The following is a 22,136-nucleotide window of genomic DNA, read 5'->3' as shown; positions in this document are numbered from 1 at the left end:
GAATAGCTCAGGGACCACAAGCTTCTCTTGGAAACAAGACAACATACAGCAACACAGGTCCGAATAACGGACCCAGCTTAGAAACTGGTCTCCAGTTTTAAGCATATTATAAAAAATGAATTAATCAAAAACGAACTAGGTTCCTATGTGTATATTGGGAAATCAAAGCAACCACAGGTGGCAACTCGACACCCAAAGCAATAAACCGTTTATATATACAAGTGAGATTTTAGATATTAGCTATAGCACGAACGCTACAAAAAGGGGATAACAGTAAGGCAGACAAATGCCCGCATCTCAAGTTTAGGGTGAAATCAGAAGCATACATTTTACTAGCATGCCCTTATTATCTTATCTGGACTATAGTAGGGCATATTTATGCCAATATCTGCATACATTTAGATCAATCCAAGAAGCTGTGCATTTCTGCAAAAGTACAAGTGTTGAACCTATAGTTTTTGCTGTTGCAAGTTTTGTACGGTCCTATGTTGTTACATCACCAATTATTTTTTCGATGAGTTTTTCTTGTTCTAGAAAAAAACGAATTGAATTGGTTGCGATACATTTATGGGGGGGCTCTCCTATTATTTATTCCCTTTTCACCACCGTCCAACGCTTTTGTCCCCTTTCCCACCCCCCTATATTTTCCGATTAGTTTTTTCATTGCAAAATGTTCAGCAAAAAAAAACATCGAAAAACATCCTGGCAGTGTAACAAGGTTGTAGCTTTTGTATATGGGTCATGAATCAGGAGGGCATTAGTTACTCGCTTAGCTCTGTGGTCGCAGTTGCTTCTCCCATGCATCTGTCCTATGCAGCGCTGAGATATTTCATGATATATGCATAGACTATGAATGTATTTGAACTGTTCTCAACACTAACCGCATTTAGTACATTTGTTTTGGTTTTTAATCACATGTTTTAAGATGGCTGCATCTTTGGTAGGCCTAACGATTGATCATGTTGTCAAAAAGTGAACAAGATGTAAACTGACATTGTACATTGTATGTGCTATGTAAATCACTGCTTTATGGAGAAGTAGCCCTGGGGTCATGGTGATTGATTCAAGAAATGAATTTGCTGATATGATGATTGTTTTAGATTGTGTGCACATGATTAACTGTCACGTGTGTGTTTTGGTTTTTGTGCTTTTATGGGTGTACACCAAATAAAGCCAAAGCTAATAATGAGGAATCAGGAAGAGAATTAGGGTGATATTTGGGGCAGCATTTTACCAGCCGCCCTGTAGTGCACAGTTAAGGTACACAAAACAGGCGTTAGCCTGTTTGCTTTACCTTTTCACTCCAGGGCATGTTAGTGCCATTTGGAGATGGAGACGGAGCACAGGAAGCAGTTAACGTTTCTGTGAAAGCAAAAGAAAATATCGAGGCTGAGTACCCCAAAAGGAAATACACCAAACGCGGGTTATAAAGATACACAGATCTTTATTCAAAGTAACTGAACAGTTTTCAAAGGACAAAGCAACAGATAGCTATCAGGACCTCAGTACAACACAGCGAATACCAGCCCTGTTCGGTGTGTGTAGTGAGTGGGACTGTACATCAGAATATTTGCTCTTTTTTTACAGTTTTGTAACATGATGTTCAGCCCCTCTGTACGTTAATAATTCCCAATCTAGGGTTTGTGCCGAGTTCACCTCTGACTCGCCCAACTATATGCATATGGATCACCTTCAGTTTACATGTTCAACACATCACACTAGCAACAGTATATTCTCGGATCTAACATAAGCCTTAGTACATATTTTAATACAATGCAGTCCAACAAGTATTCACATTTAGTATTTACACAACATTGTGCTTAATATATGTTCGCGGATTAGTATCATTGGTACAGGTGATCCTTTATCCACAGGTCAACGAAGGACAAGGTCTCAGTACATGACCCTAACATTTGGCCTACGGGCAGTTTAAGCATTAACATGCATGCAGAGGTCAAGACGGCCATGTTGCTAAAAGAAGAACACTGTCCACCATTTTAGAACACAGGGTGACTTTGGAGCGAGAATCAAAATGGCAGATGAACCTAAAATGGTGGCTAAATCGATCTAAGGTCAGAACCTTGAAGCGTGGATTTCTTCGCAGAGCGACTGGGCTTAGGCCAATATATACAATAAAGGAGGCACGATATGATTTTCCGTCTAACAAACCCTCCTTTTGGCCTAAGCCAAGCGCTATACTACTTTTCGTCACTTTTACGAGTAACTCCACGTCTCAACGTCCATACACCCTGAATCACTATCAGAGATATCAATTGCCATAAGATCAGTTACTAAGATTTCCTTCAACACATATTCATTAGAGTTCTTGTCTGGGGCATATACCTTGCATCCTAATGTAACCATCGCCTGTGCGCAACATCTCCCTAGCATCGGACATATACCAGGAAGACATTGTATACAACAACAAAGAAACAACACAACTCCTAAAATGATCAGCAAGACCGAAAGTAATTTCCAACCCCAAGATCGCAAGAAGTCCCAGAACCAAGCGCCAACATCCCAATTTCCTTCAGGAACATGCACTTCTGAACTTAGGACATGCAGATTCTGTATTGCCTTGAAGATAGTTGGGGAGGAATCTGGCACAAAAACACAGCAAGCGGACCCCACTAATTTACATACCCCTCCACGTTCAGCCAGGATGACATCTAATGCCATCCGGTTCTGAAGTGCTACTAGCCTTATTGCTTTCTGTTCTAGAGTCATATTATACAGTGTGTCAGTGGTCCGGTTGATGGTTCTCTCCAGTACTCTCGCTAGTCTCCTGATATCTTCAGAGTTCATTATTTGCTCCCAAAATGGCACAAAGGATTTTGCTATGTCTCCCAGAACTTGTGCTGAAGTGTCACCATCCTCGTCCCGCTGTGGACGAGCCTTTGAAATCTCTACGGTACTGGCTATGAATACTCTGGGTAACAGGATTCCTAAGTAACAAGTTCCCTTCCAATCCCTGGGTAACCATGGAAATTTTACATTACCGCAAACAAAGTAGACAGGTTCGCCTACATACAAAGGTCTGTCCTCACAAATCAAATTCGCAACTTTGGTGCAACCTTTAAAATCACCCATTGACTGAGTACCATTCCTCTGTATGCAGAAAGAAACTGAATCAGCGCTATGGTTAACAGTGTAAGAAGGAGGCACAGCGTCCTTATTGCCGTTAGGAGCCATCATGAAAGAGATCAAGGATTGAAAAGGGCAGGACAGTCTATCGGAACGCCTAATAGAAGCAACATTGAGCTTACTCCTATTTGCAAAGAGCGAGCATCCCAAGGGAGTCAAAACACGTTTCTCAAACTGGTTCAAATTAGTCCCATCAAAATTCCCTGAGATGCTATCATTCCAACGACCAAAGAATAGTGCTCTAAGAGAAGCATAGCATGCAGTTGTCAAAGGTAAAGGATGAATATACCAACCTAGCCCCTTATCCCCGTGTTGCGGTAATAACAGACCCAGCAATTAGATTTGTTAAAAATGGCATGTGTAGCATTCATGATGAGTAATAGTGTATTATTATGATATCTCTGTCTGTGCTGAAAGTCTCTAGGAGATAGTTTGAAGTTTATTTTATTTGTAGAGCACAGCCAGGCCAATGGGCAACCGGGCGCATATTCTTAGAAACAAGTTACAACATAAACAATATACATAAATCAAAATACACATACATTATAATATTCTAAGATGTGTACAAGCAAGAGATATATTACAATAGCAGAACTGGTGGAGGAGTTTATAGAGTCTGCGTGAACAGCCAAGATTTGGTATTATTTTTGAAAGTTAGGAACGAAGGCTCAATTCTGATGGAGGTGGGCAGTGTGTTCCAAAGGTTTGCGGCTAGGACAGGGAAGCTCACACCAACCGCTTTTTGGAGTTTAAATTTGGCCAGGATTAGGCTGTGCGTTTGAGCTGATCTGGTAGGTCGTGAGTTGGTGTGGAGTGTAAGATGAGCAGAGAGATAAGGTGGGGCTTGGATTTCAGGCATTTATGAGTCAAGGCTAGAGTTTTCAGGGCAAGTCTTTGTTTTACCGGGAGCCAGCGTAGATCAGATCTGACATTGGAAATGTGAGACCGTCTGGGAATATTGAGAGCTGCCCTTATGGAATTATTTTGAATGGTTTGCAATTTATTGAGGTTTGACTGGCAGTTATGCGGGTTCAGAAAGGGTCGGCAGGCGGTGATAAGTTTACATGTGTAAGCTGCTGCCGACCTTACTGCGTTTGTTTGTTTGTCTGTTCAAGGAGAGGGTGGAGTCCAGGAAGACGCCAAGAGTTTTAGTGTCTTTAGAGACCTTGATGACATTCCCGTCAGTGTTGAAGGATTTGTAGGCTGGGTCTAGTTTGTTGAGACGTTGAGTTGATCCTAGTAACAGGAGCTCAGTCTTGTCATCGTTGAGGCATAGTTCGTGTTGAGCCATCCAGGCCTGGATGACTAGATAGACATCATTCAAGGATTTAGAGTCGGCTGTGTAATCACCAGTGATGGGGATAAGTATCTGGGTGTCATCCGCAGAGTTAGTGTAGGAGACACCCAGATAATCGAGCACATCAAAAAGGGGTTTGGTGAAAACGTTGTAAAGCGTAGGCGACACGCAAGAGCCTTGAGGGACGCCGCAAAGGATAGGAGAAGGGTCTGCCGATGCTGTGGGTGAGAAGACCCGCATGGACCTATTACTTAGGAATGAGTGGATCCAGGCATTGGCAGAGTCTGAGAATTGGGCTGCGGATTTGAGATGTTGGCAGAGTATTTGGTGGTTAACCAAATCGAATGCCGCGGAGAGGTCAAGGAGAAAGAGGAGTGCTAACTTCCCATTGGCCCTCATTACGACCCTGGCGGAAAGTGACTGACCTGACCGCCATAGCGTAAATAGCGTTTCCGCCATTGCACGACGGAGCAAAGTGCGGCTAATTCCGACCCATCGGGCACGAGCACTACGCCATGGCGGAAGTGCAAAGTCCGCGACGGCGGAAATGACCCCAAAACGCCCCTCACCGCCGTCGTACGGCGCCCTAGGTGCAATTCCGCCACCCATCTTAGCGGTCACCGTAATGAGCGGCAACCGGAAAGTACGGTGACCGTAAATATACGGAAACGGAAGTAAAAACATGGGCCCGGAACGGGAAACAGCACGCCGTACACCTATAAAATCAGAATTCCCACACAACCATTAAAAATACTACCCTGAGACACATCCCAACCCGTCATCCACCCTAGTGAAAACAATAAAAATGGGAAAAGTAGCGAAAAAAGCGTGCGACCGCAAGCGGCAGGTCCACTTCTCCCTTGAGGAACTCACCGTGCTTACAGAGACCCTCCAGGAGAATGCTGCCGTCGTCTTCTCCACGCAAATGACCAGGACGGCACTTGCGAACAAGAAGGCCATATGGGCCCTGGTGGCACAGCGGGTAAGTGCGGTGGGGACCGCACCCCGCAACCCACAGCAATGCAGAAAGCGATGGGACGACCTGCGGATACGCGTACGGAGCATACTATCTGCCAACCGCAACATTGCCACAGCTACCGGGGGAGGATCGGAATCACCCATCAAGTTGACCCCCTGGGAAGAAATCTGTGCCTCCACCATTGGAATGGAGAGCATAGAGGGAGTCGGAGGGATGGAGAAAGGAGTGCAGACATCCGAAGAATCCGGTAGGTGGGCCAACTAAAACAATGCCAAATCCACAATGTCCAATCATGTGAAGTACCATGTGTCCACATAGTGTAACAGTAACACATGTCCAGGAGAACGTCCACATACATTGGCCTGATAGCGCACTTTAAAACTCACATTAAATACATAAATAATTAAAAATCCTAAAAACACCCTCTACACGTGCAGCAGGCACACCCTAACTGCAGGCTGCAAAACAACTGCATCCTCATTCCACACAAAAATGAAACCACCTCCAAGGCCCCGACCCAAATCACCCTCAGGTACCACCCCAATGCATGTGATACATTGCCATTCCAATTTCAACAGACCCATCAAAAACGCTCGCCCTCCTTTACTCCACCACAGGGTCCGACTCAAACGACGAGCTCCAGGACACCCCTACCAGCACACCTGCAAAGAGGGCCAAGACCAACGGCCAAAGACCCTCCACCTCAGCTGCACGCATCAAGACACGGCAGCAGCACAAATCAAGTGGCAGCACACAGGAGGGAACATCAACAGGCACCCCAGCAGCCAGCATGCCCACAACAGCACCACCACAGGTCCCCCCAATGGATGCCACAGAAGGCACTGCCTCTGGTGGCAGCAGCACCATAGGTGACACTCCATTGATGGCAGCATGCTCCGACACAGAAGACGGGGATGTCGAAGTAAGATCCATCCATGACCTGTCTCAATCCCCCTGTTTGTTTCATCCCGTACACCATGAGGATACCACGCAGGGGCACCCACTAGACGACGACTGGCCATCCCCCACAAGCCCTGTGGCAAGGCAACATGAGGTGACCAGCCCCTCTGTGACACCACCGCAAATGGCCATGGCACAGCAGAGGCAACAGTCCCTCGACCAGGTGATCGTGCAACAGCAGCAACTGGCCACGCTCCTCAAGGACCATGCTGATGAATGTGGAGGTACCAAGGCAGCCATAGAAACATCAACTGAGACACTTAGGGCAGAAATGGAGAGAAGCACCGAGAGCCTGAGAGTACAAATGGAGAGAAGCACCGAGAGCCTGAGGGGGGAACTGCATGCGACGTCCAAAGACGTATGTGCTGAACTTGCCGCTGTGCGCCGTGTGCTCACTGAGCTCTCACAAACCCTTAGGGACATGCATGGACGTGAGCAGGCAGAGACATCATCCGTTGCAAGTTCCATCCAGGGCAGCCCCCAACGTAGATCTGGGAGGAACCTGCGCTCCACAGGCAGGGGTGCCCCTGATACCCGGAGAGGGGGCTTGCAATAGCGTCTGCCCACTGACAATGAGCATCTTCGGACACTGGTGTTCGGGGGGGAGGTAGGAGGGTGGAGGGGGTGTGTTGGGCTCACTTGGGTGGCGGGTCGATGGGGTGTGTAACATAATTTCACATATGCTATAAACAATGCACGATCATCCAATGAGATGTGTGGACATTGATCTTTGTGTACGAGGCCTTCATAGGCGTACAGTCCATATTGTGCATGTTCCTGACACACACAGTGCCACAAGTCCCGGGTCCATGTATCAGCCACCAGGCGTGAGTGCTAGAAGCATGAATCAATGAGAATCTGACGAATGTCACGGCCCTCCTGTGCCTCGCAGACTCCTTGAGGTGCTGCCACATCCCCACCCTCATCATGACCATCTTCAGGTGCTTGCAGTTCTGCGTCAGGGGGCATGGGCACATTTCTACGTACGCACATGTTGTGTAGCATGACACATGCCATGACCATCTTTGCAACCTTCTCATGGCGGTACAGGAGTGCCCCGCCAGACCTGCTGAGGCAGCGGAAACGAGTCTTCAGTAGGCCGAATGCCTGTTCTATGACTACACGGGTACGTGAGTGGGCATGGTTGTAGTCCTCCTCATGCTGGTTCTGTGGGTTCCGGAGTGGTGTAAGGAGCCATCTCTTCAGTGGATACCCGGCATCACCTGTATGTGGAGAATAAAGGATGTTTGTGGAATGACATTGCTACGTACGCACCCCCCCCCTTCCTGCCAGGTCATTGCCGCATCACATACCCCACATTATCATGCATGAAATGAGACTCACCGAGTAGCCAGGATCTGTTCCCTGTGTGTCGCTCCATGTAGCGTGGTATAGTTGAGTTCCTCAAGACCATAGAATCATGGGTTGATCCAGGAAATCGGGCACAACAATGTGTAAAGATCCTGTTGGAGTCACACACCATTTGCACATTAAGGGAATGAAATTGTTTTCGGTTGCGGTACTGGGCCTCCATGGCATGTGGGACGACCAGTTCAACATGGGTGCAGTCGATGGCACCAATGCAACCCGGTATGCCGCCAAGTGCATGGAATCCCACTTTTGTGTTCGTAATTTCCTGCTCCGAGCGTGGTAGAGAGATGTAGTCGTCTGCGTGCTTCAGGAGGGCATCGAGCACTTGCAATAGTGTCCGTGAGAACACTGGCTGTGAAATGCCATGCAACTGTCCGACTGTGTGCTGGTAGGTGCCTGTGGCCAGGAAGTGGAGTACAGACACCACCTTCAGTAGGGGTGGGATGGCGGTTGGGCTATCTATCATGCAGACAAGGTCAGCCTGTGTCATGTCCACAATGGCGGTTATGGTGTCTCGGTCCAAACAGTAGAGGGTGTGGATCTGCTCATCCGTGAGGTTGAACGGATGTGCTCGGAGGCGTGGGATAGCGGGCTGCCTGCGTAATGGTAGTGGCTGTGCTGGCGGCCCTTGCTGGCCCTGCCTTGCCCTCCTCCTCCTCCTGCGTCTCCTCTGTGCGGCCGGTTGTTGTAGTAGTTGGCGTTCGTCTTCTTCTTGTAGTTGTAGTACTTGCAGTGCTATCAGGTCCCCCAGGGCCAACATCGCTAGTCCTGCCGGTAGCATTTTGGAGTGGGTGTAGTTGTGGGAGGGGGTTGGGTGTGCAATTTATGTGTTTTCAAGCTGTATTGCCTCCACCTGTGGTGATTCATTCCACCTGTGCAAGCTGCAATCCCCTTTGGGCGAGCACGTCCCGCACACAACGCTGCAATTCGACGCATGGCATCTTGCCATTACAATCATGTATTTCATCCCGATGGCAGTGAGATATTGGTTCATATGTTCATTCTGCTATGGTCCCATTGCTTCACATACCATCTTTGCAGTCGCGAACAAACATGTGAAGGGTCAGTGGAATGTAGTACTCGATTAACGGTGGACCCTCATGCAGCACTGTACCGCGGTTCACCGACGGGCGGGGCGTCCCATTTGTGAGTGAAGCCAGTTTGCATTTTCACACATTGCCGCACTACATAGATGTATTTGTGAATTCAAGCGGTCACAGATGCCTTTTCGACGTGATGTTGCAAATGAGGAATTCGAAAGGACAGCGCTTTTGGTTTTCAACTAGCGGCGAGGAGACGCCCACAGGTCTGACTGCAGATGTAAAGTTCTATTGTTTAATGTCCTTGGGACAGGGGCCATGGCGAGAATGCAATGATTGATATGAATAGTATGGGATGCGCAATAGCGTAGTGGACGATAAGGCAGGACGTTCCCAAATACATGTTACTTCACAACACTAGAATTCCGGCCTGGAGCACAGTGGATTTTGCAGACTGCATTACGCACAGACTCAATGGAAATTTCACATGTTATGTGAGTATATAATCAGGCGTTTTCATTCCGGGATGAGGGAATGATGTATGGATGCATGGACAGATGATTTGATGGAGAGTTTTCCATGTACAGGGCTTTTTGGAATCTATCCCCTTCCCCTGCGCTATGTGATGCAGGGCTGCCATAGTGGGACCATCATCTTTCTGCCCTTGTAGAACCCTCCCTGTCTCGACGCGCCTTCAGACACTTGTGTCTATGCACGTTACTAATCCCATCTTATGGATTCTGTCTTAACAGACGCATGCACACAAACACTCGTTTGTAATGGTGTTTTCACCTCGATTTTTATAGTTGTGATTCGCAAGTGATTTTTGGGTGGGAATAATCCTTTTGAGTGGGCTAGCATGCATATGGCTGTAGATTTAGTGTGATCATTGCAGTGAGTAATACAAATGAAGTTCTGATGGCCATACTGTTCTTTTTCATTTCATTTGGGTGACAGGTATCTCCTCCCCTTTTGCCGCTGCCATCTGTATGCCACTCCTGCAGATGGCTTTTACTCCCGACACCTGCTGCTTCGTGTTAATCAGTGGAGCACCATTACGATCTTATGGGACGATCGCCAATGGGCCACATGCCCTTACGCAGTACTAGTGGCTAGGAGCAACATATCGTCCTTTCAGCTGGACTAGTGCCTACCTAATGGGACGGCCCTGCAGTTCTAGGCGCTTCCATGTTGCCTTTTTGAACGTGAATGTAGCCCCTGTGTACCATGATGGAACAGGGCGTCACACAAGCAGGAGCTGGTCATTTATTGCGGATGCAGCCCACAATACTGGAATGTATTTTGGAGTTCATGACCTAATGGCTGTATGGGCTTGGTGATTTTGTGGTGCATTAAATTTCTATTCTGATATTCACCGTGTGGCATTATTCTTTGCAAGTAATGTAGCATATTCCTATTGGTGGAGGGTTGTATTGTGAGGAGATCTGCATTGGGTTCCGGCTTCTGAGTATAGTTGCGTGGTACTGTACTGGCCGCGTTTGCCTACGAAGCCCAGTGAGGTCAGGGATAGGGGCTGCCATTATGACTGTTTTAATGATGTCATGCTCAGGGGCGGGGGATTAGCTTTTGTGTAACAGATGCCGGTCAGCCAGGTGGATTGGTGGAATGATGTGATTATCAGACTATGGCTGGTCACAGGTGCCTGTGTTTGCGTGCGTTTCTTGGAGGGAGACTGAGGTCATGTCCATTGGAATAGCTTCTGTATTCGTGCCATCTGTGCCCTGCAGCTCCCATTGGCCCCTCTTGAGATGAGCCTGGCTGCTCTGTCACTCTGTCAACTTGTGTGGTACATGCTTCTGCTGATGGTTGGTTTGTTTACTGGCAGGAGTACAGGGCTGGTGCAGTCTTACTCAGGATACTGCTTTGGATGTTGCCTTACACTGGTGTCAGTCGATGGGGGGGGCCTGTTTTTGTTTGTCTCATTTTTCTGCTCATGTTGCTGTACTTGGACCTTCACATGCCTGTGCTGCATCAGTGCGGCAATGGTGCCATGGCAGATATGGATACCCACTCACAAGGCACTTGGAGCCCCTGGATTCATTTGTTCGTTGGCATACATGGGTGACTTGTACATTTCACTGGTTGCATTGTGTGACTTCATTGCACCTACGAGGAGTTGTGCAATGTGGCCAGGGAGTGGTGTACAGGCACTCAGTAGGGCCGTTTACGGTTGATTCGCGATGCCGTACTTCTCACCATGGCGGAATGGTACTTTCCGCCATGCTTGATGGCGTTAGGTGCATGTCCGCTAGGGTCAGAATTCGCGTACCGTTGCGCCATGGTGGTATTTACGGTTTGGCATGGCGCGCGTGCGCGTACTTGGTGCAGTTAGCGTTGGCGTTCACTACGGTGTCGCTAATGGCATCGTACTTTACGGTGACGGGTCATAATCGCACCGAGCGCTATTCGATGGCGGTATTGCATTTCCGCCATCGTTTTTCGATTTCCGCCAGGGTCGTAATGAGGGCCATTGTCTTTTAGAGTCTCCATCTGTGTTTTTCAATCAATCAGAGGTGTTTCGGTCCCATGTTTCTGGCGGAAGCCTGATTGTCTTAGTCCCAGGAGATTGTTAGATTCAAGGTAGTCTTGGATCTGCAGGTAAGCTGCGCGGTCAAGGATCTTGAGCAGGAACGGGACTGTGGTGATCGGTCTGAAGTTGGTCGGTATGTTAGGGTCAAGGGATGTTTTTTTAAGTAGTGGGATCACCTAGGCATCCTTGAGGTTGTCAGGGATTATACCCGTTTTGAAGGAGGCATTTATGAAGGCTGTAATGAAGGGAGCTAGGTCGTGAGAGGCTTCCTTAATGATAGGCGCCGGGCAGGGGTCACCTTGGCAGTTGGAAGGCTTGAGGTGGTTTATAATTCCTTCTACTTCAATGGTAGTGAGAGGGGAGAAGGAGAATGGTTTGTGGGTCAAGTTGGCGTTGTGGGTACTAGGCATGGGAACGGACGGAAGTTGGTCTGACTGTAGGGACTTTTGTTTGTCACAAAATTTGGTTTGGAGAGTGGCAATTTTGCCCAAGAGTGCTGCCTGAATATTGGTACACCAGTTGTTGTCTTTAGGACAAGTGTCAGGGGGGGCTGCAGACGTCTCAAGTTCCTTGAGAATTTTGAATCATTCTTTAGTGTTGGATTGTGCTGATAAGATACGGTCGTTGTAGGAATCTTTTTTAGCCTGGAATATAGCTTCTTTATAGTTGAGAGTAGCTAAGAAAAGACTGTCCTTATGAACGTCAGAGGGGTGACTTTTCCATCGTGACTCTGTGAGACGTTTCTCTTCGCGTAATACTCTGAGCTGTGGTGTGAACCACGAGTTAAGGTGCGCATGTTGTTTAGGTCTCCTAAGTTTGAGCGGGGCGATAGAATTTATAAGCTACAAGAACTGTCTGGTTATAAGTGTCGGCTAAGATAGTAGGGTTCGAGCAAGAGTCACTGACGTTATTGAGATTGGGGAGGATGAGTGGGAGTAACTTTTCAGGGGTTATGTTATTTTTATTTTTAGTGGGAATGGCTGGAGCGACGGGAGCTGTAGGTAGAGGAGTTGCTTCAATGTTAAAGGTGATGAAATGGTGGTCGGACCAGGCGCATGGGGTGTTAGATAGCAAGCTGATGTTACAGTTGGTGTCACTTAGCCAGTCTAAGGACCGCCCTTTGATGTGAGTGGGTTCTTGTATATGGTGTGAGAAACCTAAATCAGTTAGGGTGTTGTCCAGGTCAAGGGCCGCAAGGTCATTAGGGTCTTGGTAGCCTAGGTTGAGGTCTCTGAGGAGGATGGTTTGCAAGTTAGTTTTCGCTTTGTCAAGAACTAATGAGGTAATGTCGTCCACAAATGATGAAGGGGGGGCCAGGAGGTCTATGTATTAGATGAATGGTGGCCGTTTGGTTGGCCGAAAGTGGAAGTTTGACAGAGAGTAGCTCCGCAGAATCCAGATTCGTACTTGGTAGGGTTCCAAGTCCTAGTGAATTTTTATGGATTAATGCAATTCCACCGCCTCTAGAGGTGTGGTCGCACCTGGAAATGGAGTACTCAGGTGGAATGGCTAGGGAGAGAGCTGGGCACGAGGCAGGGTGCAGCCAGGTCTCCGAGATGGCAATGAAGTCAAGTTCCTGAGACTTGATGAGATCAGAATTGTCCAGTGCGTGAGCTGCTAGGGACCTAGCGTTAATTAAGGCTGCCTTGATCGATCCAGTTTTACTAGGTCTGGCAAGGGTAGGTTGGGGGCACTGGGGAGTAGGCGAGATGGGGATCTGGTGGGATGGGCTGGGTGTCAGTGGTTTCAGGTAAGCTCTGGCATACGTCGGGTGTCCCTTCATACCCAAGAATCTAGTACCTAATCTTTTGTTTCTTAGGAGAGTGGAGCAAGGTAGGTATAGAGTGTGCAGATGCACAAAAGGAGTAGAAACATTAGGTACATTTTCAGTCGGCAACAAATTCTCAAGCGGATGTACTTCTTTTGGTACCAGAAGCCTAAAACAATAACTATTATAAAACTTATTAACATTATCACAAGACAGCAATATGTTTTCGGGGCCCAAACATTTAAAGGTTCATTTCCATAGCTGGTTACACAGTTTTGCCCTTTTCCATAAGAGCGGGAGCGGTTGCAGGCATTGTAGTCTTCAAACGGACACACTAATGTTATCAGCTGGCGACCTCCAGGCCGAGCGTTTTCTTAGTCCTTCCACAAACCCTAGCCAACAGAATCCCTTTATGAAACAATTTGATCGGGCCAAAAAGGCAAGCCCTTGATGACTTTTTCTTCTCTGAGTGCACAGCCGAACCATGCCGTAAGTCTATTTCCTTGTACGCAGATTGTATCTTGTGATCCATGGTACTGATTGATTAATGAACAACGTGTCGTCACTTCCCGCTGGAAGCGACAAATCAGAAGTGGAATTGGATGCAAGATCCGGAACAGTTTCCGGAAACAAAACTGTTGGAGAGTGTGGAGGCAAAATGGCTGTTTGCCCAGTCCCCACGGGCTCAGGGAGAATCTCTGATGCACTCTCGGTGCTGTTTACTGCTTCGGGATCATTGGTTGCAGTACTGGTAAGGGGTTCTGTATCTTCTGTAGCGTGTGGCACTAGGTGTGGAATCCTCTTGGTGTGCGTCGCGTGGATCCAATTTTTCCAGCCTGCCACCCGCACTGCAGTTTGTGTGACCAGCAGGACTTGGAAGGGGCCCTGCCAACAAGGTGCGAGGCACGAAGATCGCTCGAAGGCTTTTGCGAGGATCCAATCCCCAGGTCGTATGCTGTGACCGGGACCCTCGTATCGTACAGGTAAAGCCTCTTGCATCTGGTGATAAATCAAATACAAGTTTTTAGTCAACTGGCTACGGTAATCTGAAAGAAGTACATTTTCAACATTTCGCAAAGAACGACACTTCGGAACATTCCAAATATTAGCAGGCCTTCCCATAACCACCTCAAAGGGAGAGAGCCCAGTCTTAGTTTGAGGGGTTGTTCGCATTGATAACAACACGATTAGTAAGGCGTCCGGCCATTTTAGTTTGGTGCCGGCACACGTTTTAGTGAGCTTGTTTTTGATGATGCTGTTGCGTCTTTCCACTAATCCAGCACTCTGAGTGTGTCTGGCCGAATGGAACCGTTTATCGATCTGCAATCCCGCACATATCTGCAGAATTACAGCAGCGATAAAATGTGGGCCATTGTCTGACCAGATGACTCTTGGTAGCCCGAATCTCTGGAAATACTCTTTTAACATAGTCTTTGCAGTAGTCATGGCTGTAGCGTCTTTAACAGGAAAAGCCTCAACTCATTTGGTAAAAGCACAGATGACGACTAACACGTACTTCAGATTATTGCACTGTTCCATCTCAATAAAATCAAAATGGATGACCTCGAAGGGAACAGAAGGTGGACCAAAACTACCCCTATGAGTTGATGTGCGCTTACCCACATTGTGCTGCAAACAAATCAGACATTCCTGAACAAAGCGTTCAGCTACTTTAGAGATTTTATCGTTTACCCATACATTTTCCAACATTTTAGTGATTTTACGAGCACATATGTGTGTGGGACCATGAGCCATAACAACCATCATCATAATGTACGCGTCGGGAAGTAGCCACTTCCCTTCAACTCTGTCCACCCAACACCCATCGTCATCAAGTTTCCCCAAGCCCTCAGCCCATTTCTTAGACTCTTCTAACGTGACGTCGACTTGGATATCCCTTGCAGAATCAATACCCTCATCCATAGAAAAGGCATTTGTGGCATCCCTTGAAGTATACATGTCTGAAGAGAGATCAGAGGCAGTCCGTTTAGCTATCTGATCAGCAAAAGCGTTCCCTTTTCCTACATCATCTACAATTTTCTGATACGCTGCACATTTTACGATGGCTAACTGAGTAGGGAGTGCAAGCGCTGAGAGTAGCCGTACTATCAAGGTGCCATGCTGGATTTTTGTACCATGTGACGTCAAAAACCCTCTTTCTGACCAAAGTCTCCCAAAGTTGTGAACCACCGCAAAGGCATACTGACTGTCAGTGTATATATTCACGGTAAGCCCTTCGGAAAGTTCACAGGCTCGGGTCAATGCTATAATCTCTGCAGCCTGCGCGGAGTTATGCGTGATTCTCTTGATTTCCATGACCGTGCTCAATGTAGTGATTGCATAATCAGCTGTGGATGTACCATCCGGAAATTTGAAGCAGGAGCCATCGCAAAACAGCTCCCCTTGTGGATTGTTCAAAGGAGTATCTTTCAAATTGATTCTACCTTTTGTCTCTTGTTCAGTAGTGTAAAGGCAATCATGTGACTCTTCGCACTGCAAATAGTACCTTGCGGAAAAGGTAAAAGTCCAGCCGGATTAAGAACACAACACCTCTTAATTTGTATGTGTGGTGCAAACAAGATCAATTGATATCTCGTTAACCGTGTGGAAGTGAGGTGTTGCGTTTGAGTTCTGTTCAATAGAACATCCACAGAGTGAGGTACCATTAGGGTTAAAGGATGGCCTAGGACCATTCCCTCGCTCTGTTTTACAGATGCAGCAGCAGCGACAGCTCGCAAACATCTTGGCAAAGTGCATGCTAAAGGATCAAGGGCGGAAGAAAAGTAGCCGCAGAGCCTATTCTTCCCTCCATGTTCCTGCGTTAATACAGCCAAAGCACATCCATCACATTCATGCACATTCAACACAAAGGCCTTTTCATAATTTGGTGTGCCCAAAACTGGTGCCGAGCACAATGCAGTCTTGAGCAAATCAAATGCACGCTGGTGCTCCATGTTCCACGGCAATGGTGAAGAAATGCCCTTCTTCGTCAGAGCCAACATCGGCTTAATCACTAGGGAAAGGTTGGGAATACACTGCCTACAGTAAGAAGCCATACCTATCAAAGCTCTAACTTCCTTCTGTGTATTTGGGACAGACATGCTAGAAATGAGTTTAATCCGTTCAAGTGTCAACCTTCTTCCCTCCTTTGACAGGAGATAGCCTAAATAGGTGACCTCCTGACAACAATATTGACATTTTTTAAGCAAAGCTTTATGTCCATGTTTAGCCAGGTGAATAAGCAACAACACAGTGCCCTCCTTACAAGCGCTCTCCAAGTCAGCAGCTAAAAGCAAGTCATCAACATATTGAAGCAGTGTACAAGTAGAGGGCAACTCAAGGGTATCAAGCTGCTCTTTCAAAGCCCTACTATAAATACTAGGTCTCTCCGTGTAACCTTGCAGTTCACGGGTGAAGATAAACGTGCGTCCCCCTAAGGTGAACGCGAACAAGTATCTACTGTCTTTGTGTATAGGAATACTAAAGAAAGCATTCTTTAGATCCACAACACTAAAATAGGTAGCTGAAGCCGGGATCATAGTTAATATCATCGTCACATCAGGCACAATTGGAAATTGTGGGGCGACAATCTTATTGATGGCACGTAGATCAATTATGAAATGAAAAGGAATTGCATTATCGCCTTTTTTGTACACGGGCAAAATCGGACTATTGCACAAACTACCTGCAATTTCCTTGATGCACAAAAAATCGGAGATGATGCATTTCAAAGCTTGCTCACCATCAACCGAGGTCTTATACTGTGGAATACATGGTAGCTTCACTCCATGTTTCAAGACAATTTTAACAGGCTCAATTTGCAAAACACTGACATCATTGTCGTCAACTGCCCACAAACACTCCAGAACCTGACTAAATTCCTGTGGCAAAGGTCTGGTCAAGAATTGAGAGACAGAAAGTTGCTGTGGTGAAATCGTCAAACGCACTCCATCAGAAGAACAATGAATTACCTCATTTAATTCCTTCAACAAATTCTCTCCACAATTCAAAGTCAAAAGGAATGGACAATATCTGTAAATGGACCCAAAGAAATAGGTACCGGCGAAGAAACTGGACAGACAACTGGTGTGCCAGAAAACCCTACAGAAACGTTAGTTTGCCCTGACAGTGGAATGTTTGGAACCCACGAATGATCAATGGAACACTTCTGTGTCCCTGTATCTATGAAGAATAGATGCTTCCTATTTCCCACTATCATTTCAACATAGGGACCTTTCTGATTAACGGGGATAGGGGTTGGTGCCAAACCCTGCTTCAGGCAATCCTAGCGAAACAGAATGTCATCGAAAGGAAGTTCTTTTCAGAGAGGTAAGCAGCAGAAGGATGGTCAAAAATGTTTCTAGTATCTACACCTGATGTGTGATTGTCCTGCGAAAAAGGTTGCTGTGAATCCTGTGAGAACTGACCTCTATCAGGGCCCCCTACATCCGGGCGACCTCTGGATCATCTACCCATATTCCCAAATGTGTTATTTGACCTCTTTCGGTGGATCGGGCATTGTGCACGCCAATGACCCTCTTGCCTACAATAGGCACACTGGTTAATGTTTACAGGACTCAAGAGTGCATTACCCTGTGGAACATGCTGACCTCTAAATTGTGAATTACCCTCTCAAGGGCCTCTAACAATTTGCTGCAATAATACTTTTGTCTTTAAATCTCTTTCTCTTCTCGACCCTTTCTTTTTCATTATTGGCACGATTCTCATAGTACTGAGCCATGTGCAGTACTTCTGATTAAGGCTTCGCTTGCCAAGCGCTCTAAGAAGACATAATTTGCGACTGAATGTCAGGCAGCAATCCACGCACAAATTTGTCTACAAATAATCTCTTCCCAGACTCTGTGCCTAAGTCTTGTCCACTGAAATCCGAAAATACCTGTTTGAACCGAGTAAAGAACTCGGTAGCACCCTCAGAATTTCCTTGAACACAGGCAGTATGCCTGTCCCAAATAATTCTTTTTTCGGGAATTATAGTTTTCAGTTTTGCAACTATTCTATCAGGTAAAGTTAGTATCACCTGAGGCGGCCTTTCGCCAGCGGGCCTTTCTCCATCGAGTCTAATTATGTTAGTCCATGTGTCTCCTAGCCCTGCTACATCGTCTATAGTTCTAATCTGTTTCCACAAATCTACAGGCAGAAGTACAGGAAATAACAAGTCGATATCACTTAAGGTGAATACCGATGATTGCAAAACAGACTATTTATTTGTAGAACCCTGTCAGATTCTTCCCAATGTCGGGAATAGATTGTCTAATGGTGTTCACTTCCTGTCTTGAGAACGGGACGTGAACAAACTGTGATACATACTGTGCAGGAATTTCATAGGCCTGCGCACCCGTTCTGATGTCCGCTGGAACCTCAACTTTTGGGACAAGTGTCGGAGGAACCTCTCTCATAGGCAACTGAGAAGTAGGCAACTCCGAGCGCTTACTAAGTAACAGAGCCTAATCGAGCGCTAAAGCAGCTGAAGAAGTGTCAAATGAAAAAACTCTCTTATAAACATCCAATAACTCTGCGGGACAACAAATCTTTCTTTTTACACACTCATCTTGTAGGTATTCTACCATTACCTGTATCACTTTCCTCTGCATTTCTGGCGTATACTGACTATACGTGTCATATACTTCAACGGGAGTTATCGATGTGTCTGAGATCCATCTAATCGCGTCTTTCGTGCAAATCCGTGTTTCCTCAGTTATCGATTTACGACAAGGAAGGAACCGTTTTTGTACAAACATAGTACCCAAACTATCTCCATCTTCATCTTCATTCTGTAACCTTTCCAACTCCTTTCTATACTCAAGTACCCTCTCAACATGCTCTTGCACTTTCTCTGCAGTGTCTCTAGAAAACACCAAAATATTTCGATCCCTCAATCCTTGTGGGAGATCCGTACTAGCTAACCTGTCCCTCATTACACACAAATGAATCCCTAATCTGTCAATAAAAACCTTTTTCTCAGGAAAACTGTCTGTATTAGAAAGTGTGGCAAAAACATTAGCTTGATCACCCTTCTCCATGCAATGCTTAGCCCACGCAATTAACTCACGTTTTTTCTGAGGAGACACAGTATTACGAGTGACAACCCTTGATCCTGCTCCCTGATCTACTACAAGCGGTATAGAATCACTTGGAAGAGGGAGAGTAGGCAAGTTCAACAGAGGTGCTATAACTGGTGCAACAGGTAAAGGTGGAGGAGCAGGTGGGGGAGCAGCGACAAAAGTAGGACCAACAACTGGAGGAGGAGGAACAATAGGAGGAGCAGGAGGAGGAGGAGGAGGAATAACAGTAGGAAGAGGAACATACGGAGGTGGCGCAGTGGCGCCAGGCCTTTGTTCATTTAACAATTTATCAATACGTTTGTCAGAAACATGTAAGTCTTTAGAGGGATAGATCTTTTGGATACCAAGTGAGAAAGCCCTATCCATATTCCTAGCTGACTCAGACTGTGTATTTTGATCATATAACAACACTTTTTCGGCATTCGTGTTATGGCGACGTGCATGTTTTTCTCTACTCTTGAGCTGCTGTAAAGCTTCTTTTTTCCAATTCTGTAGTACATCAAATGCTGCAGGTCTAGCCTTTTTCTTCAATAATATCGATTCTAAGTACTCAATATGAGGGATTTCAAAACTACCATTGATTGGCCACTGAAGTTCGGAAGCATGTCCAGTTTGTCTGTGCCAAATATCATTAAACACTATACTACCAATGCCATGCTTACAGTACATAGTACAAGCCGGCGACCGCTCCTGTGGCGCTGGACGGCTAAATTCCAAAGATTGTCTGTCCTTGCAGAATAATGCCCTGAAGCAAGCAGACAATTTCCCAGGCATATCAGAATACTGGTGTTACCTGGTCGATAATTGCACTTGCAAGTGTAATACGCCAAAACAAATTATCAGGATACTTAAGAATCAGGTCACGACTCACCTGATCAAATCCTAAGGAGGTCCGATCGGATTTCAAAATTTTCTAACAAGGTTTACCTCGTGTTTGGTGATTTCGACAAATCTGTCCGCCTCGATATGTTGACCCTCGTCAAGATGGCGACTTGGACCGCATGCTCACCGTCCAGGGATCGGGCCGTGCAGCGCTGCTGAGGTGTCCCTTCTTTTTCAGGAAAGGGGCCCCCTTTACACTGTCCGATCCCGGTCCGATAGCCGCGTCAACCTTCAATGAGCTGGCATCAATCTTGAGGGTCCCTATTCGGGCGCCATCTGTGAAAGCAAAAGAAAATATCGATGCTGCGTACCCCAAAAGGAAATGCACCAAACGCGGGTTATAAAGATACACAGATCTTTATTCAAAGTAACTGAACAGTTTTCAAAGGACAAAGCAACAGATAGCTATCAGGCCCTCAGTACAACACAGCGAATACCAGCCCTGTTCGGTGTGTGTAGTGAGTGAGACTGTACATCAGAATATTCGCTCTTTTTGTACAGTTTTGTAACATGATGTTCAGCCCCTCTGTACGTTAATAATTCCCAATCTAGGGTTTGTGCCAAGTTCACCTCTGACTCGCCCAACTATATGCATATGGATCACCTTCAGTTTACATGTTCAACACATCACACTAGCAACAGTATATTCTCGGATCTAACATAAGCCTTAGTACATATTTTAATACAATGCAGTCCAACAAGTGTTCACGTTTAGTATTTACACAACATTGTGATTAATATATGTTCGCGGATTAGTATTGTTGGCACAGGTAATCCTTTATCCACAGGTCAACGAAGGACACGGTCTCAGTACATGACCCTAACATTTGGCCTACGGGCAGTTTAAGCATTAACATGCATGCAGAGGTCAAGACGGCCATGTTGCTAACAGAAGAACACTGTCCACCATTTTAGAACACAGGGTGACTTTGGAGCGAGAATCAAAATGACGGATGAACCTAAAAATGGCGGCTAAATCGATCTACAGTCAGAACCTTAAAGTGCAGATTTCTTTGCAGAGCGACTGGGCTTAGGCCAATATATACAATAAAGGAGGCACGATATGATTTTCCGTCTAACATTTCCTCCACGCTTTCCTTCTCCAACTTCAAAGAGCACATGATTTAATTTGAAGCAGGTGTCAAACCAATGGATTCCAATGAAATCTGCCTGTTTTTAGCACCTGATATTCCAGAGGAATCCATTGTAAAGGCCATCTTAAAAGCATCATTTGCAGGAGGCCTTTCATGTTTTTTGCAAAATGGTGCATGCAAGTGAAGAGTGAGGACACCTTCACGTGCTTTTAATCAGCACTTTTAGACTCTGTTTTGTAAAGTTTGAAATCGCAAGCAGGGTGCACAACAGCATGGAAGTAGTAAAGTTAGTAGGCCCAGCGGTGCAACTAGCAATTTTTAAAAACGGCCTAACTTACTGTTTTAGCAAACTTCGAAAAAGTGTTTTTTTGTGACAGCATGACATGACTGCAGAATTACAGCAAAACTAATGATTGCGAGAATGGCTCACACTGATGGAAAAGATGTCAGCTTTTAGTTTCTGAAAAGGGATTTATGTATACGTGTTCTGGGGACGAGACACCCCTACTCATCACATTTTAGGAAACAACGTATTACATCTGGGACTGTGCAGACTCCTTAAGTCGCCCTATCGCAAATATCATTGATAGTAACGTTACTGCCTCTTTAAAACAAGCATAGGTTACCCCTTTACTAGACCCCAAGGACTGTACCAATTGCCATTCCAACACAAATATTCCATTTCTCTTAAAGGTCCCGGATAAAGAAACCACCTTACAGCTACATAGCATGAAGAAGAACAGTTTCTTCTCTGAGACTGGCAATGCAGTGCTTGACCTAACAGATGTGCAAAGCTAGCCCTCTTGGACATTAAAGAAAGCCTCTTGCTTATTCTGCATCTGGTAAAGATTAGCATTCTTATGCTGCTGGAAAAATCAGCAGCCTTCAGCACCCTCAAGCACCGACGCCTGCACCACAGGGTTAGGAAATTGTGGGGGCTGGGGGATCACAGATTGCCTCCACCTGG

The sequence above is a fragment of the Ambystoma mexicanum genome, chromosome 4q, assembly GCF_040938575.1.
Source record: "Ambystoma mexicanum isolate Mex_15411 chromosome 4q, UKY_AmexF1_1, whole genome shotgun sequence".
Taxonomy (NCBI): Eukaryota; Metazoa; Chordata; class Amphibia; order Caudata; family Ambystomatidae; genus Ambystoma; species Ambystoma mexicanum.
Note: the sequence above shows the minus strand (reverse complement) of the source record.